At 47.6% G+C, this 19,356-nt stretch overlaps 1 protein-coding gene across 2 annotated transcripts in view; it reads right to left on the bottom strand.

Annotated features, from left to right (window-relative positions):
• Nucleotides 1-18,949, bottom strand: part of pvalb6 (parvalbumin 6) — a 37,302-nt gene extending 18,353 nt beyond the window's left edge. For both annotated transcript variants that reach the window (XM_068578700.1, XM_068578702.1), the window contains exon 1: nt 18,673-18,949. The gene's annotated coding sequence lies outside the window, so the exon portion shown is untranslated. The remainder of the gene's footprint in view (nt 1-18,672) is intronic.
• Between the last annotated feature and the right edge of the window lie 407 nt (nt 18,950-19,356).

Below are 19,356 nucleotides of genomic sequence, written 5' to 3'. Positions count from 1 at the left end.
AGAGCAAGCACACCAGCGTTTCCTTTAGCCCCGCCTCCTGGCCCTCATTCTCTGGCTCATTTGCATGAAGAGATAATCCCTCTGGATTTGGCTGTTCATGCTACCAACTTAGAGGACCTAAATATTTACATATGGGCTATTTAAGTGTTCCTCAAGGGCAGTTGGGTCACCTCAAAAAAAATATAAAATTCACTAATTTACAGAAGTCTCTTTCCCAAAATAAGTCTATGGGAAAAGCGATGCTCACACAATGCCTTCGCGTGAGAAACCCAGAAGACCTTCCAATGTTTGGCCAGAACAAAAATCAAATGTTGAATCAAAGCCCGGTGCTCTTATTGGTTTGGTTACTACCACGGTCAGCCAGCTCGAGCAAAAAAAACAATCAACCGCCTGTCAGTAACCACAGTGCAGAGTATAGCACAATAACCGGCCTCTGTTAGCAACGTCACCTTGGCAGCATTTAGAATTAAAACATTTTCACAGAAAGACATCACTCAAAAAAACACAACGCAACCCCCCCCCCCCCCCCTACCCCCCCTCCAAAAAAAATGATGCTCTAGCCAATAGGAGCTAGCGAACCCTGCTAACTACGACACAAAGAGGAGACGCCTGTCATCGACATGAATGGGTTGACGTTCAACTGCACCGTCACTTCTTACCTCCAAAATGAACATACAATTGAATGAACACCTGTAAAACTAAGCAATATAACGGCGACTGCATTAGCGTCAGCGAGGCGTAGACCTACGTGTGTGTCCGTGTCTCACTGGGAGTGGAGCGTTTGGCTTTGACCCTTGAGAGACGCCATGATTAAGTCAAGTTAATGCACTGGCATCTCATGTGCATCGATCCAATCCCTGCTAATGTCCCATAGTGGCTTTCCTTGTTAGACTTATTAAGTGCACACCTACAACCGCGGTATGATCCGATTAGATGGGCTCAGAGGGCATTCACCCAACCTGCACCTGAGTCATTGGTGCTGTCATTGAATGCAGCAGCAGCAGCTACATTAAAGACGGTTTAATGAAGTCACGCAAATGATGGATTTTTTTTTTTTTTTTTCCTGTGCAGCCCAGAAATGCAAAGTCTTCTTATCTTAGTGCACCGAGAAAACGTCACACTGCATTTCATTTCATGCCCTGCGAAAAGAGAAATTGGTTTCATTTGAATTCCTGGATTACAACTAGCTGCAGTGTGTTTTATGGAGGAGAAAGAAGCAGAGGGGAGTTATAATCGAGCAATTCGGGTGAAGTGTCTCCAAGCCTTTGAACAAGCTATCGTTCATGACTTCTCGGGAAGCACACATAATATATCTTTCGAAAGAAGAGCGTGCTCTCACCGTTCACCCCCCCGCAGAAAGACATTAAAGTCTTGAGCAACAAACGCCGCACAACTCACCTGCTTCAGCCTGGACATGACAGACCATATCAGAGCATATTTGTTACAACAAATATGTGAAACATTAACTTCAGGCTAAATTGATACAGTGGCGGAGAGCTGGTCGCCACAGTAAGCGGTTAGTAAAGATATTGTTTAGGTTTAATAGCGAATGGAAAGTTTTAAAATCCCCAATAAACAAGTTGGCCAGTGGACACTTTCAGTGTTTAGCCATTGCCGTGTGTTTTGATAGGAATGTAATTACCTTTTTCATTTCATTCGTTTAAAGAAGATCTTCTCTTTGAAACATCATCAAGCGCCTCATGAACAGTTGCATGTCCGGCTTCTTTTCTCCTGCTCCAATGCAGAGCTCGCCTCGGGTCAAGCAGCCTCCTCCAAACACGACTTTATCTGCTGCTGGTTTACCCTTTGGCCGGTTCATCGCTTTCAAAACACACTCACATCCACCTTCCTACCTTTGCAGTAACCTCTCTGACCTGTGACAGCTACAACCGCAGTAGACACAAATAAAACCAATCCAGGGACAGCGTTAATGTGCATTAACAGAAGTGTTACATAACGCCCATCACAAGGGTTTGAGTGTTTATGTGTAGGCATGTACGTCTGAACATATTCATACAGCTGTGTGAGTGGGATGCATATTTTATATGTAGGCTGAACATTATCATTAATGGAGTCCATCACTGTAGAGCCCAAAGTGCAACGCTAACGTAGGAGTGTTTTTCACTCGCATCACACCACAGTCCTTACCCTGCGGAGGAATACGTGTGTGTGTGTGTGTGTGTGTGTGTGTGTGTGTGTGTGTGTGTGTGTGTAAGTGGGTGGGGTGAGGAGGGGGGGAGACGACATTTGTTCACTAACTTACAGAGCTCGTGAGAATGAATAATGATCAATACTTTGACCTTTGTTGTTGCCACCTGAAGGGGAGCTGCTGCACCCACGAGAGCCAGCGCTCAGCAGCCTGCATCCAAACTTAAACACCCCACTAGTGCGTGTCAGCACGTCAGAGAGTGTGTGTGTGTGTGTGTGTGTGTGTGTGTGTGTGTGTGTGTGTGTGTGTGTGTGTGTGTGTGTGTGTGTGCAGCAAACATATAGCTGCAGGGGTCACAGTGCTTCCTACATACTGCACAACATTTTAGATTAGATTCTTTACCTCGGTCATCTTGTAGCTTGTAGAACATAAAGCGATGGAGGGAAGACCCATCCAGTGAGATGATGAGAGAGAGAGAGAGAGAGAGAGAGAGAGAGAGAGAGACAGAGAGAGAGAGAGAGAGAGAGAGAGAGAGAGAGTAAAGGGAGTGAATGGCAGGAAGAGAAGAAGCGGAAGGTGTGTTTGAGTAAGAGTGATTTCCTCCAATCCCCTCGCTGGGCTTTGGTTTACCAGTCGCTCAACAGCAGTTTGTGTGTGTCCCCTGCGTGCTTGGCAACATTAACAACACCTGCCAGGAGTTGGGACACACACGCATGAGGTCACAATCTCTCAAATCACATCACACACGCACACAAGCAGAGAGAGACACACACACACACACACACACACACACACACAAGCAAACGGAGGATTTCGGTTGTAGTAGTGCTTGGACCGTCCCTGCCAATAAACGCTGACATGGAATGGGAGGTGACAGATGAGGCAGGTGAGTCGGCGAGCGGGGAGGTGGGGGGAGGTGGGGGGAGACAAGGAGACGGACAGGGGGAGTAATTAGGAGAGGCAGGGTGATGCGGGGAGGAGACTGCGGAGATGAGACGGCTGGGAGTGGAGAGGTGGGGTGAAGGAGGGCCTCTGACAGGACTGATGTCCCCCTCTTCGTTTAGGGGCGAGTGTGATTCAACTGCTGTGATGAGGCGGCTGAGAGGCCAAACTGTCGACGGCCTCTTACATTATTTTTTGCTCCTCTTCTTTTCAGCCACAGGAGCAGCTCCAGGGACGGCGGCGGCGGTCAGTCGGTCCAGCGCTTTGGATCCACGACTGGATGAAACACTCACTCCCAACACGACGGATACCGACACTTCAGTTGTGAGACAAAGGGGCCCCGGGGCCCCATGCCGGGCACCGACACGCAAGAGGTCCCACCGCCATCTGGGCGGGACACACTTTCTGTTGTCGGTTTGTTTGTCTCTTTGTCGGCGTGACTAATCTCTCTGTGGTTTTGTGTCTTTGTAGTTGCTTTGTGTCTCTTTGTAGACATGATGTATGTCTTTGTGTTGTTTTTGCTCCTTCCCATTGTCTTTGCATGTCTCTTTGCAGCCGTTGTTGCATCTCTTTGTGGTCGTTTCGGTCTCTTTGTGGTCGTTTTGGTCTCTTTGTGGTCGTTTTGGTCTCTTTGTGGTCGTTTGTTGTTTCTTTGTGGTGATTTTATCTCTTCCTTGTTGGTGCGTGTCTCTTGGACAGTTTGCAGGTGAAGGCCAGGGGGGCCCTGACACTTTAGGCCCTGAGGCGTGTGCCAGTAGGCCATCGGTGGCCCTATAGTTCAAACTATGATGTTTTCAGGTACTGGTGTTAGACGTGTCTTCACTTTTCATTCCAAACTTGTCTTTTTGAAATAAACCTTGTTTTTCACAGGAAACCAACAGTGTCAGTGAAATGGAAACCGTCTCTTACACACGTAAGTTTCTTTCGTCCCATGTCTTCTCCTCTCGTCTCTTCTCTTCCTGTCAGGGTAAGATCTAATTCCAGGCCACAGGAGTGTGTTCGTTCTTCGCGTCCTTCTGGGAGAAACATCTGTCTCTCAGCTGAGTGCTGCCATCTGTCAGTTTCATCGAGGTCTCTGATGGTTTCCTCATCTCTCTCGTTTCATCATCATCACGCCATTCCCTATTCAGGTGAGACGGGTCCAGATCAGATGCTGAGCTTCAATGAGTAGGTGTGTCGTTGCATCTCAAGTAGCTACCGAAGGCTTCATATCCAGCAGATTTCACCGAACAGCTCGAAGCGAGAACAAGAGAGTTGGGCAACGTTTGAGACCAATGTGTTTCCACTGGAATGCAAATTACTAATTGTTTTTTTTTTTATTATTGAGTTACAGTTAGAAAAAGTATGGACATATATTTATCCTGGGAGGAGGCTCTGGAAAGCGTTGTTACAATCCAAACTTCCATCATCCTTGTTTATGTGTATATCGTAGATCTAAAAATAGCTCCTTCTCAGCAGGACTAACGGTCAAACCTGAAGAACCCGCGCTACCTCGCGACCAGATGCCGTTCATCCGGTTGGAACAAACACTTTAGTTGTGCAACTCAACCGCCGCGATGAGACGGATGAGGGGCCAAGCGGTTGTTGGCCGTCACGACGTCATTCGTTTCCATTTCACACCAAAGTTAAAAGGATGAACGTGAAGACAAACTTTGCCACAAAGACTCTCCTGCGTGTGACAGCGGGGTTGCACACTGCGTCAGCCGGTCTCTGCCAGCCTCACAGCTTAAAAGATGCTTCTTTTTTTTTTTTAGGGTGAGTGAGTTTGTGAGTGTGGGAGGGGTGGGGGGGGGGCTGTCCTTGGAGCTCAGTTTTATTCATTTAAAGCCAGAGTGATGATCGAGTAGCTCCAAAGTAGTGCTCAGAAATCAAATTGGGACTGGAGCCAGACCGGACAGCCCGAGCTAAACGCTGACGAGCAACACTGTGACGCGCCAAACCCCTTCTGCTGTCTGTTTTCTATTTTATTTAAATTACAGTCTGCTCTCATTCTCTCTTCCATTCTTGCCTGTTCTTTTGTTGATTTTGTTTGGTTTCGTTTTGTATTTAATTCCCCCTCACTGGTCTGTGTGGCTCCTCTCCATCCTCTTGAAGCTGCAGAGACAATGTGTCCTTGCAACCCAAATTAACACTGCCATCTATCTTGTTGCCTCTCCATCCATCTCCTCCCTCTCATTTGGCTGTCCTCACCTGACTCTCTCACTCACTCTCTCTCTCTCTCTCACACACACACACACACACACACACACACACACACACACACACACACACACCTTCCTATCTCCCCTTATGTAGAAGTTCTACACTAAAGTGTAAGTGAAAAGCAAAGAGGGGTTAAATAAGGTTTTAAGATACAGAATATTCACTCACTCACACACACTCACTCACACACACACACACACACACACACACACACACACACACACACACACACCCTACTTCCTATCTCCTCTTATATATTCATTGTACACATATCATTTCTTTCTTTCCAACACACATCTATGTTTTGGCATCGTCCTTTTTCTCCTGGAACATTTTGCCTCCCCCGTTCTCTCACCCTTAAATCCTTGACTTCCCCTCCTCCTCCTTGAAGTTTATCTCTTTCCCTCCATTCCTGTGTCCCTGCACCCGTCTGGCAGGATCATTTGGCCGCAGCAGAGGCACTCTTGTGCTCCAGGTGTGGTGCATTGCATGATGTGAATGATGACCACAGGAGCACCAGGAAGTGGCACGCACACACACACGCACACACACACGCACACACACACACACACACACACACACACACACACACACACACTTTCCCTTTCTGCTCTTTCCAGGAATCTCATCTGTCATGTTTTGCCAGCCTTTGCTTTAATGCCTGATTCAGATAATAGTGTTGTCACACTGTGACTAATCCATGGGCTTGGATAATATATGACTATATATATATATTTATATTTATATATATATTTGGTCTGTCAATAAGCGTGGTCCAGTCCTTCTGAGCTCCATGTGACGAATGTGTCTCCATGCCATCTCCCCGTCTGCGGGGTCCTCATCCCGGCCATTACTCTCTCTTTCCACTCTCGTTCCAAATGGATTAATTCCTCCAGCCGATTAAATAGGCAGCAGCATCAATAGTTTTTCGAGACTCTGCTATCATAATTTTGCCTCGGGGCTCAATGAGGTGTAAAAATTGCTATTATAAACGTGTTGGGAGAGACAGAAGAGTCATTGTATCTCAATGAGAGTTTGTGAATGGAAGTCATCTTTCACGCTAGAAATCAGCAAGACATTTGCAACAGCCGAGGAGAATTTCTGAGTTAATTACTTTTCCTATTGATATTTGTGGGAGCTCGACTTGAGGGACGGATTTATGCCGTTTCTGCATTTATCACAAAATGGAAATAGCTCCATTGTTAGTGAGCTCAAATCATGCAAAGTAGATAAAAGGGTTTAAAATGCTGCAAAACAACACCGACATGATTAATTAGATGTCTATTTAACAAGTCTGCGCCTCTGCTACAAAATGGATTTACTCCCAACAGGATGTGTCAGGTATACAAAGTGTTATTGCATCAAGTTATTTGGTTTTCAGGGGAAAAATTGTACTTAACCTGCAGTGCAAGGCGACTCCGTTTGCGTCGTGGTATAAACTTGCCCTGGCCTTTTATTCTGGGTCAAAGATTAAGAGACACGGGCTCTTCTGTGTCTCCACAAGCAGAAAAAATAACAAGTTTAGGACGAACTGTGTGTGAAGTTAGCGGTCATCCCTCTTCCAGGGAATTATACACCAGCGCCTCATCCTGTCCTGTGCAAATGTTTTAATAATGGAAGTAATTCCATCCCAATTGGCCTGCCCACAAACATTTTAAACCTGGTTTTATTTGCCTATTTGCTTGTTGGAGCCTCAGAGAAAGATGTGCTGCTGAGGCGGAGTTTCTGCACAGCCTGAAAGTATTGATCATAAAAACGCTTTCACAGAGTTGGGTTTCATTCATCTTTTATACTCGCTTTCAGGGTCACAGGGGGGCTGGAGCCAATCCCAGCATGCATTGGGCGAGAAGCAAATTATCCTGGACAGGTTGAGAGTCCGTAGTTTTTTTGGACCGTGGATGAAGGAAACCCGCTCTGACCCGAGGGATGCTACCAAACAACATCGTCACTAACCTTGAATTCTGTTACCCGTTTTGAATACTGAACCGAATATGTGCACGTGGAGAATAGGACGTGACGCTTTACCCAAAATACTTTCAATGATACACCGTGACTTGGACTAGTTCTGTGAGCTGTGTCACCGTCCTGCAGGCTCTTTTCTGCAGCGCCTCGTCCTTTTTACTGTCCTGTTCTGGTTTTATTCGTCAGCGTTGCAAAGCAGAGAGCCTGAAGACCAGAGTGCTGCCATCACACACACACACACACACACACACACACACACACACACACACAGAGCAGGTACTGCTCATGTGCACACATAAAACACATTTCACTGGACAAGGCGCTGACCGGAAGAGTCAAAGCACTGTCATACAAAGTTAATTTCAACATGTCTTATCAAAATATGTGACTATCTTGCGATGGAAAAAAAAAGTGTAACTTTAACCTTCACCTGAAGGAGACGTTCACACATTTCCTAACCAATTTACACTCTGCGAGATAAGCATCTTTCTCCCTAAAGGTGCGGTATTATAGTGATGTTGTTTACTGTAGTTTCTTTAAAAAGTGGCGGGGCCATAGTGCGTGTGTGTGTGTGTGTGTGTGTGTGTGTGTCTTTCTCTCTCTCTCCCAGCCTGAAAATACTGCAGTCTTCGTCATGCCTGGCCGGCTCACAGCAGTGTGATGTAAGGGCATATTCTCTCCTTGGCTGCTTTAGAGTGATGGAGTCCAGTGGCGCTGTGCTTTGTTTAGGGAAGACACTCAATCAAACGAGACAGACATCGATCGCGTGTGTGCTGCTGTGGCACTTAGGGCAAGACAACACAAAAAGTGTGCGAGCCCTGAGAAAATGGGGATCACCCAATGTCTCCTTCTTGAAAGCATCAGAATCACAACCGTTTCTTGCCATGTGTGCTTTCACATACGAGGACTTTGTCCTGGCAGAAGTTGCGTAACTTTAACATTGCAATAACATGGGCCATGCATATTTACATCTGAAGCTACAGTAGAATATAAAATTAAAAGTGCACAGTCAACCGATAGCAGGAGGGATGTAAGTGTTATGTGAAGGTGGCAGGTGGAGAGTAAACAGAGGTTTAGACACACACACACACACACATTTTTGGTGCTGATCATCGCCTCCCCCTCACTCCCTGCACCCACTTTGTTTCCTCTGATGCAGTTTTGTTGCTCTCTGCCAGCCGCCCCAGCAGAAACGCGTTGACAGTGTTAACCCTTCCTTCCTTCCAGAGGACGGAGCGAGGGGCGCTACGAGGTGAGCGGCAGACGGCTCCGCTGGCCGTCGACGAACTCTGAGGTCTGACTCACCGCGAGCTGTCTGAGGGCCACGGGCCAACCCCGCATGAGTAAGGACTGACTTCATCAGTGCCACGGGCGGGGGTTGGGGGGGCACGTCGGGGGTGTCGTCCTAGTTGGGAGAGAAGAGACCCTTTTGGTGTTCGTGCAGCAGAACACTCACTCGTCTCCACTGAGGCCTCTGCGTCCTGCACAGGGGTTACCTTCACATCCAGTTTGAGTTCTCCGTGTGCTCGAGGTCACTCAAGCACACGCAGACCACCGATTACGCACACGGTGTTCAATTCACTCGTCCACAGGAGGACTACTCCGCCAGGGAAAACTGCCGGGTTACATAAAAATGGGGTTGTATGAGAAGTGGCGTTTCAGAGGCAGGGACGTAGTAACGAAAGGGTTTAAGAGTTGCATTATTGAAAATCAGTGTCATTGGCGCTTCACCCAGTCTACAAGCGATATCTCAGAGTCTCCTGCGTAAGAGTTTGACCCTTTTAAAACAGTCTCTTGCCAACCTCATTAAAGTGAAGCACTAAATCAACAGAGTCCTTTTTTAATGCGGGTTTGAGTTGCGATTACAAGCGGCTTTGTGAAGCGCACAGCACCCTCCTCTGCGTTGGTGGGTCACGCAGAACATTCGCAGCGGCACCGCCACGCCTGCAACCGGCCTCGCTCAGGACAGCCTGAAGATCAGAGGTCCCTGCTGAAGCTGCTGAAATAAAGCCTGCATTAATAAGTTGAGGACCGGCATGTTCAGTTGTCCACCTCGCGTCAGCCCCTCAGGAAAGAGCTTCCTCACTCTCTGATTGGCCAAGAGCTGAAATGCACCAAGCTGCTCTCAATTCCTAATTAGGAGCCGGCGACATCAACAGGTGATCTGAATAACCCTCCAATCAGCTCGGGGGAATCGCAACGTTCAGCTGAAGTTAATGTGGGGAGAGGGAAATGACAGCGAGGAGCAAAGAGTGAGGGACAGCTACAACGTGACGGCCATGTTTCTGAAGGGCCTTCTTAATTTGTTGGGTCTCATCCTGTCATCGCCTGAACTTCTTTGGTCCCTGTCGGATATCTGTTCGACCTGCAGACTGTCTGGATGGACTAATACATGCGATGCAAGTCATTTGGCGTAAGATTGAGGTCTGGCAAACAGTAAAAAAAAAAACAGAAAGGTCGTTAAATGTGTGAAAAAAAACCTTTTGAATGATTTGTTTTAAAGATCATGTAAGTTAAGTACGTTATGTAGTGCATTTACACGGACAGCGGTCTCATGGGTGAAAGTCCTCCTACATCTCCTCCTCACGTGGACTTCGATGACAAGGATAATCTTAATACCGATGGACTCATTGTGCGGGAATGCCAGTTGTTTCATTGTCTTTCTTGAGTTTGAATTCGTCCCACGACACAGTTTCCCTGTGAACGCAGACTCGGTGAATCAGGCGGTAACCTGATATTCTGTATTATCTTACTGGAAAAAAAAAAGTCAAAGCGCCACCAATCAATATTTTCGGTCTGTTCGTGGAATCAAAGGACTCGCTGTAACGTGAAAGGGTCACTCGCACTGCCGATCCCACTGGGAATCAACACTCGCTCTGCAGCATAATGCAGCTTTCGGCACCGTGTTGGGGAGACTTTGTCTCATTGTTGCTTTGAACAAACAATGAGACACATCTTTTGAAGACTATTCAAGAGCCCGTCCTTTATTTAACACACCTGAAGTGCACCCTCCTTTGTCATCATTTTACCTTTTGTCTACGTGTCTTTTTTCCCTGCTCTTGTATCTTCCATTCATCTCCACATATTCTCTCCTTCTCTGCGTTTCTCTTTTTCTACCTCTCTTTGTCTGTTTTTTTTTTTTGCCTGTCGAGCAGCTTTGCCGCCTCATTGTCGCCTCCCTTTTCTTATGGTGGGACGCATCCACTCCCGTCTCCCATTTCCCTCTCGCCCCGCAGCATCATGGGCCACCCAAGTAAAGAAAGAAAAACACAATTTGTATTCTGGACCACGTCTGTGATGTGAGAGGAAAGCGGAGAAGGGGCGGAGAGAGGAGGCAGCGAGGAGAGGCGGGGTTGTTAAAGTCACAGTTTGAAGTTGGTTAAATTCATCGGACACAGAGTATCTGGGGGGGGGGCGGCGTTCGCCGACATTGTTCGCAGATTTCTTTCTTCTCGAGGAGCGAAGTTTGACCTTGAGTCATCGAGGCAAAATACATGTGAGAGTCCTCACTGTCAACCACTTTAAATCATAATTAGGAGTCCCACTTCTGCTGCTACTTGCAATTAGACATCCATCTATGAGAATGTATTATTCATCCAACTCATTTTGTGCATCATTACACCAGTGGTTCGTATATTGATACATGACTCGACTGCACTGCGCTTAGTGGTGGTTCAGCGTCGCCTGAATCTAGATGGCGTGCCCTCGCAGTTGCATAACGACGCGTTTAGCGGCGCGCGAGAGTCTGCCAGATCCACGCATCCACTCGAGCGCCCGCCAATACCCTTTCCTCGGCGCCGCAACATGGCATGGTGTGCGTACGTGCATTTCAATCTGCATTCGCCCGAGTGAGCGACGCCGGGCCGCACGCACGAGCGTGCACGAGGATGCCAGTATGTGTGTGTTGCCCTGTATCCCTAACCCCGGCAGTGATGCCTGGTCAGCAGCAGCAGCTGACACTCTCGTGTCACTGGCAGCAACTCCTGCAGTGAAAGAGAGCGATTGAGGAGGTGGGATGGAGGAGGAGGAGGAGGAGGAGGAGGAGGGTTGGGAGGAGGGGGGATTGCGCTCCGTTGACCTTGCAGCAGAAAACCCTAACAGTCACAGCAGCAGTAGCGCACTCTCCACTGCTCCCACACAAAGACGAGCACTCCCAGAGAGGGCACGCACATGGACACACACGCACCCTCCCTGTGTCTCGCGTTCATCCTGGCACTCGGTCCACACTCTCGCGCTGGGGACTCGCCCCCCGGGCCCGGTTGCCGAGGCCCGGGCCTTCTTACAAAGCGAAAGAAAGAGTCGAGAGCCGGACGGAAAAATGGGGCGGAAGGCGAGGGGGGGTGAGGGTTGAGGGTGGAATATGCACGCTCGCGCTAAAGGAAAGAAATGTGCAGCCATTCATAAAGCCACACAAGACAGAGACAGTATCAACGAGGAATATCTTCAGGGGAAGACATGAATAGAGACGACACAGGGTGCTGCATACTTCCGTGACTGTACGCGTTAGGGTAACACACGGCTTCCTAACATGTCAGGAAACGTGTATTATTATCACTTCCGCAGAAAAGGACACGCACACAAAACAAACTTCAAACGTGTTTTCTCCACAGAAGAGCAATTTGAAGCCTCGCAGAAGCGTCGTGTGTTTCCAAACCAACACCTCTCTCTGACGGTACCGCGGGCCTCAGCATGGAGTCACCAGATTGAAGATGACGAGGAAGTGAATGGGAGTGCGATGTGGGATAAACTGCGTAATCGGGTGCTGCTTCTGCTGCTGCTGCCTTTTGTTCATCCTGCTGGATCACATCATATGAATTTCTGTATGAGAACATCACAATATTTAAACTCTTGAGACGTGTTTTATTGCTCGCCACCCAAAGAAAAACACAACGGCAAGTTCAATCACGTTCTTTGTTGTTTTTTTCGCTGAGGTGCGGAGCCTTTTGTTCCATATTGATCCGTGACAATGAGACCGAATGTTCACGTTTCACCTCTGCAGACTTTTCGGCAGGTCTGTTAGCGGCGATGACAGACTCCGCCGCTAATAATGACAAACTGCTGTGAAGAGAGGGAGTCTCAGAATGGATTGCTGCAAAGAAATGTTTGTGAGCATTGTCGGTAATGTAGGGACCAGGTCATGAAGAAAAGACGCATGTGTGGAATCACACAGATGATATCGCTGGTTATGTTTTGCTTAATCTTTTTTTTTTGAAGCACTAAGTGGGTTAAGTCTGAGTTGATTGTGTTAATCTCTGTTTCTGAAGGAGAGTCGGACATCACGGCACGTGCACAAAGATGTGTCCTCGCCTTCAGGTCGTATTTGAGCCTAAAGCTTTGATTCAAAGTCAGGACCAGGCTCTGGCCTGGATGAATCAGACCAGCTCCAGAGGCTCCGTTGGGAATGCCTCAGCATTGAGCCGAGTGGCCATGTACTGTAGAGGCGATAATGCAGAGACTGCGCCTGTAGAGAGAGGGCGATGGGAGAAGGATTGCAGATCACATTAAATGTGGAGTCAGGCAGTTGGAAGTAAAGGTCAGAAGAAAAGAGGAATACGGAAAGAGGAGGAAGCAACGGATGATGGAGAAACTTCCCCTGGCCTTTGGTCCCGCGGGTCAGGGAGCGATGGATATTGTTCACAGTGAACGCTGCTTTCCACAACAGCGCCTCATCTCGCCTAATCTGCACGATTTGAGATGAGCCGGTATTCACTTCACGAGTGTACGGTGTCGCTCCATCTGACCGTTGACAGTTCGTTGCTCCACATTAGCTCGAGCTGTTTCAAGGTAGCGTTGCTTTGCATGTAGGGCACTTCCTTTTCCCACTTGTGCGGCGCTGGGAGGCAAAAACTCCTCTCCCACTTTGAATAATCCCACTTTGAAAACATTAAATATGGAACGGGGGACAGGTGAAGAATTTAAAGTGGTGCTCCAATTTCAGAAAGTTATTTTGTGGATTTAAAGTTTTAGGAACACAACTGAGGATGAACCACCGGGACGCGGCCGCGTTGAGGTTGGGGTTTTTCTAGAATTTCAAATAAATGATTTACTTTCAATATATTACGAACTTTATTCGAAAGAGTTTATGAATAGTTGCACATTTGAGTTAAAACAAGAGTTAAATTACTCGTGTTTTTTACAGAACACACCTGTGTCGACCTGGTAAACGTTTAACCTCAGGATCGTAACAATGTAAGTCTAAAGATACTTGACTTTGTTCCCAAAAGATGGAGGCTTTAAGTGGCTTTGATAAAATGGGTCACATCATCATCATCCCATTAAATTTGTCTTTAAAAAGAAAAAAAAGATCAGGCTCTAAAATAAGAAAAGTTTCAATCCCCTTCAGCTCACGCTCTCTCCCACATGACCACGGGTTCGGTAATGATCTCATTTAAGAGGTCACAGGTTTTCTAATTGGAAGCGGGCTGACCCGTGACAGTCTAAAGTTACTGTCGCCCTCTTGACCTTATTAAAAAATACTTGCGCTTCTGCCACCGCCGTCCTCAGAAACAACCCTTCAAATAGCTCAAACCCGCCTTTTGGACCCGAGTTCCCCCTCAAGGAAAAGAAGCGCTTTGCTTGAAGAACATTTGACAAAAGGTGAGCGAGTCTCTCGAGTGCGTGTGGTTTTAGAAGCGGGAGCGCAAATGAGCGACGGCACAGAACCCAATCAAAGGAGAAAGGTATTTATAGTAATGCAGGTATTGCCACCCGAGAGCTTCCTATTCGTTGGGATTGGGTGCAACACCTTCACACGACCTCACAAAATCCAGCTGAGCGACTGTCTGGCAGAACGATCCATCCATCCCGTCACTTATTCAAAGAAACGCAACATCGGAGGTTTCAATAGATGCTGTTCACCTCATGCTCATAATTCCTTATTAGCAGGTGGCTCGGTTCCAGCGGCGCTGACACCCGCTCAAACAATGACTCGATGAGCACGCTACACGAGTGTCTGCTGGCACACACACACACACACACACACACACACACGCTAATAAGCCCCAAACCGGCTGCGGCGGGCACGTTTTTCACTGATCATCTCGCGTATCAGCGCGACCATCGAGCGCTCTCCAGATGCCAGTCGCCTCGCTCAGCATCCGCCCTTGACCTTGGCGGGCCTGTCTGTCCCTCTGTCTGGGCCCATTACGATATCACTTCTAAATGTGTGCGTGTGTGTGTGTGTGTGTGTGTGTGTGTGTGTGTGTGTGTGGGTGTGTGTGTGTGTGGGTGTGGGTGTGTGTTGTGTGGGTGTGATTGGATGGTTGGTGGGTGAGATTTGCGTTGTTATCTGTGACCTGCTCTGCATCAGCGCACAGTTTGTGTGTGTGTGTGTGTGTGTGTGTGTGTGTGTGTGTGTGTGTGTGTGTGTGTGTGTGTGTGTGTGTGTGGGCACCTGCGTGAGCCCATTTGTATCAGTTTGCATCTGCGGGACGGGGTCCAGTGACCCGTGCTGCCACGGTATATCAAAGCCTGTGTGTGTTATCAACCTGGATGACTTTGCATGCAGTCCCGATAAGCAAATGCAGCATAAAGTTCACTCTGCATGCTATACAAGCTGTACAAGATGACTCTGAGTGTTTCTGATTGCAGCCCAAACCCCCAGGTTCCCCTCCTTCTCTTAAATCTGTCATCTCAGCAAAAAACTAAAAAACTTCCTCATTCTCTTTTATCGAAATTGGTGTTTTAATTAACGCCTTTTAACTAGGGCCCTGAACACCGGGTTAATTGTGCTTTTCAAGTCAATAACAGCCCAAATGCACATTGTCCCTGGGCGAGCGTTGTGCCGTGGCTCCAAACAGAGTTGTAATTATCCAGAAAGGCTTTTAGGTGGTGGACAGACTGCCGTGACCATATGCTCAGCAGTCACCGCGTATCCTATGGCTGCGTATCAGCTCACAGGTGGTGGAGGATGTGTCGAAGGAAGGAGGAAAAGATCACAACTGGTTTAAACAGCGGTTAAATGAGAAGTAAGGATCAAAACAGATCAAAAGAAACAGAGAAATGATATATACTTTTAATTTACCAGGATGCATCTTTCCATGGATGTTTGCCTACATGAGAGCCGTGCTGCCCCCTGACTCCTCACAATCAGCTGACCTCTCTCACCTGCGATAACAAGCCCACACAAACCACCATCCCTCCATCTTTCCCGGTAAAATGGCATTTCCCTCTCCAGTCCGCCCACTGGCGGTCTTCCTCTCTCACTCACATTCACCGCTGTGTCTCCACACAACAGTGAACGGCAGAGGAGTGAAAACAGACAACCAGAGGGCGATTGGCAATGCAGGACAAATGATAGGCTCCCAGACAATTCGCATGAATACTCACACACTCACTCACACACACACACACGCCTACACACCATCACCGCAACTGCTAGTAGTGTCTTTTCTTTTCCATTGTGCGTGGTTTTGCCTCAAGTCTGTACGCAGGCTTGCACCGTGCGTCCCAAGGTATTAACAGATAAGGAATGCATTTCTATGTGCGGCTTGAAAATACAAGTTGCTGCTTGTGTGCGTTTCTGTTCCTTTTGAATGCGTCTGAAATCAAACCAGTTGAGATTCCTACATTGGAAATGACCACACCTAATAGTGCTTTAAATGATTTCACACTTTCCGATTGATTTTTGATTTGCGCGAACATCTGGGCAGATGACTGCATGCCCCATTAATGATGATCATTAAGTGTAAGGACTTTTAAAACAAAGCATTGAAGCAAGCCATCTCTGGATGATTCACCTCATTATAGACTCAATCAGTATCCGTTATGCAGCAGCACAGACAAAAGAACAGTTCATCACCCGCGACATGAAATGTCAGGGGAGAACACAGCACAGTAGTAGAAAAATGACTGTGTGAATTTAGTCTGAACCTCCATTCAGTCAAACAGATGTGCTGACATTAAGGATGGTGGTTTGCCCCAGAACAAAGCACAACATGGAAACACAAGAATGGACACGAGTGTGAAGAACACCGCTTTTTCATCTCAATTCACAGTCCACGAGAGCCTCCTTAAACCAGCATCTAGCAGCACTTAGAGTAGTTCATCAGAGCGCTTAATAGGACCCACTAGACCACGTGTTGTCGATACAAACACACACATACATGAAATGAATGAATCCACAGTCTGACTGTTGAGCTGCTTTAATGTCTTTCCCAATCCAATGGGCCCAATCCCACTGAAAAGATCTCCCTATACTGGTTCTCCACGCTCCCCTGAATGCACCAGCATCAGTACTGCACAGCCACACACACACACACACACACACACACACACACACACACACACACACACACACACACACAGCCACGCATACACCTTTCTTTGTCTCATTGTCCTTCTCACGAACACTCATTCACACTTCCACCTGTCTGTCCTTATCCTTGTCTTCCTCACGCAACTGATACACATACAAAACCATTCTCTCTCACACACACGCACACACACACACACACACACACACACACACACACACGTCCCATAGCCAGGCTTCCTCCCCCAGGAGCATTATATCACACCTGTGTATTTCACACTCCACAGAGCGCCACGCTCGTTAAATCACTGATTTCCCATGAAATCAGGTGAGGTTATGCCGCCATGCATCACGCCGGACTTTTATATGAAATGAGAAGTGGTGATGAAGTTTAAGGGGAGGTATGATGCGTGGGTTTGAGAGCGAGAGGGAGCGAGAGCACGGGCAGAAGTGAACGTCCAGAGAGGCGAGTGAATAGTTAAAGTATCGCCTGTTTGTCATCTACAGTATCCTGCTTCTGGGACATGAGGAAAATAATGGCTACTTAATTGTATTCTTTCATTTTGTAGTGAGGCTGATGATAAAACACTTGCTTTTCTTCTTGCCTCTGTGAACTCTGTTTCACCTCTTGAGTGGTTCAAATGATATGAGTCCGATTCCTCATCTATGAAACGTACTTGCGGTGTACCTCAGGGATCGATTGTGGACCCCATCACCTTTTCTATTTACCTTCTTCCCCAAGCGATATCGTACTGTACAGATTCATACATATGCAGATGATGCACAACTGTGCCATCATGTCAGCCCTGCTGGTTTTTGAAGTCTGGCTGCCCCAACGGACTGATTTAAAGATTTCAATTCTTCTCCCCACCTCGCCTGCATCAAACCATATTCATCTGCCGTTGACTCAGACAAAGTTATTCATCCCATCTAGATTATTGTGTGAATGACTTCCTCCAGCATCAACAGCAGGTTTGAATTGTCCTTTTACTCCGGGACATATCTCTGCATCTCTCCTCCTCCCTGCCTCCCCTGCGTCTCTCGCCCTCCTCCATCACCTCCCGATAGCGCAGCAACAGCTCCTCTCCCCTCCCCAAACAAATGTCACTTTCTAATTGGCCTGCATCGGCGAGGCAGGAGAGCATTTCTGTTTGGACAGCTGTTAATCTAAGAGGGCTGCCCGTGGCAGTGAGATTGTGGCCGGGACGGCGACGGCGGCGGGGAGGGCGATGACAATCTGGAGCGGCGCTGAGAATGACGCAATGAGGGAGAAACATGAAGTTTGAGGCTGTGGGGGGAAAAAAACTAAATCACCACTCATGCCACAGTCTGTTCACACGGATGTCCTTGAGACGCCGTGGTGTTGTGTTATTTCAATGTACACCCCTCAGCTTCTCCACGTTCCTGTGTAGTAGTACCATGTGAGGGTAATGCACAAGCACATACGCCGCCGTTTCATTCAAGCATCTGCGCTGAAGCCTCAGCATCACCCGCATAGGAATGCAATGGGTGTTCATCCCTCTCCCCTTCTTTCTTTCTTTCACACACACACACACACATTGATGCACACACAGACCCACAGCGCTCGGGGAACCAATCACCATCCCCTGTTCTCAGGTCCTGTTTGTGAATGGGATTGTTACGGGAGAGGAGGAGGCTGGCTCCGCTGCGTTTGTAGGCACGCAGCTGCTTCACCGGGAAACATCAGCATCCCATTCTCATTTCTGAATTATTTCTCCCGCTCTCTTCTCGCTGCTCTATAATTCATTTTCTATTTTTTGGGTTGGTCTATTTATTTTTTTACCTCATGCCCTGATTTCATTTTTGCCTTTCTCTCCATCTTTATGAACTCTTTTTTTTTTTTTTTTTTTTTTGGTATGCAGCAGTCGATTGTGACTGCTTCTCTAATTCCTTGCTTTTCTTTCATCTCTCCCCTGACACACCATTACAGTCTTCATCATAATTATCATCATCGTCAAGTAGCTCCGGTTGTCTTTTTTCACTATCCTGTCATGTCAGTCATACTGCAGAACAGCTTTTTATTCTTTTCTTTCCCCTCCTAAAGCAGCAGCTGATGCATGGAAGGTAAATGACCACCAACACACACACACACACACACACACACACACACACACACACAAACAGACCTACTGTGGACTCTTACCTCCAGTGACAGGGTCTTCGTCCCGAGTGCTTCTGAATCCTCAGTTGTTGAAGGAAGAGCGACGAGCGTGCGAGCTTCTGGCTGCTGGAGAGAAGTGGAGGACAGAACGACAGAAAGAGACAGAAAGAGAGATAAAAGACAAGAGAAAGCGAGAAAAGAGACAAAGAGTGAGAGAGAGAGAGAAAGTGGACGAGAGCAGGCGGGCTGTGGGATCCGAGAGGAAGAGGAGGAGGGTGCTCTGGCTGGCTGGAGGTGAGATGAAGGGGAGAAAGAGAGAGGGAGGGAGAGATAAAGGAAGAGGGAGGGAGAGAGCGAGGGTGCGCTGGATTTGGATAGGAGGGGATTGTGTGATGTTTGAGGAGGAGGAGGAAGAGGAGGAGGAGGGATTGCAGGGAATGGAGTGAGAGGAAAGTTAGAGAAAGGGGGATGAAGGAATGGTACGGATGCAGAGACAGAAGAAAGAAGGGGAACGCTGGTTAGAGGTGACAGAGAGAGAGAGAGAGAGAGAGAGAGAGAGAGAGAGAGAGAGAGAGAGAGAGAGAGAGAGAGAGAGAGAAGAGGAAACAGTTAGAAGAAAAAAAGGCAAATTAGTAGACAACGTAGACGCATGCGTTCACGTAAAAAGACTTTGATTTAAACTCATCGCAGCGCTGACAATTCAGAGCCGGAGAAAAACACAAGTAC

Source organism: Clinocottus analis, unplaced genomic scaffold (genome assembly GCF_023055335.1).
Source record: "Clinocottus analis isolate CAN_PGR_092001 unplaced genomic scaffold, fCliAna1.0.p SCAF_16, whole genome shotgun sequence".
Lineage (NCBI taxonomy): Eukaryota > Metazoa > Chordata > Actinopteri > Perciformes > Cottidae > Clinocottus > Clinocottus analis.
The sequence above is the reverse complement of the archived record's forward strand: the minus strand, read 5'-3'. Positions and strand labels throughout refer to the sequence as shown.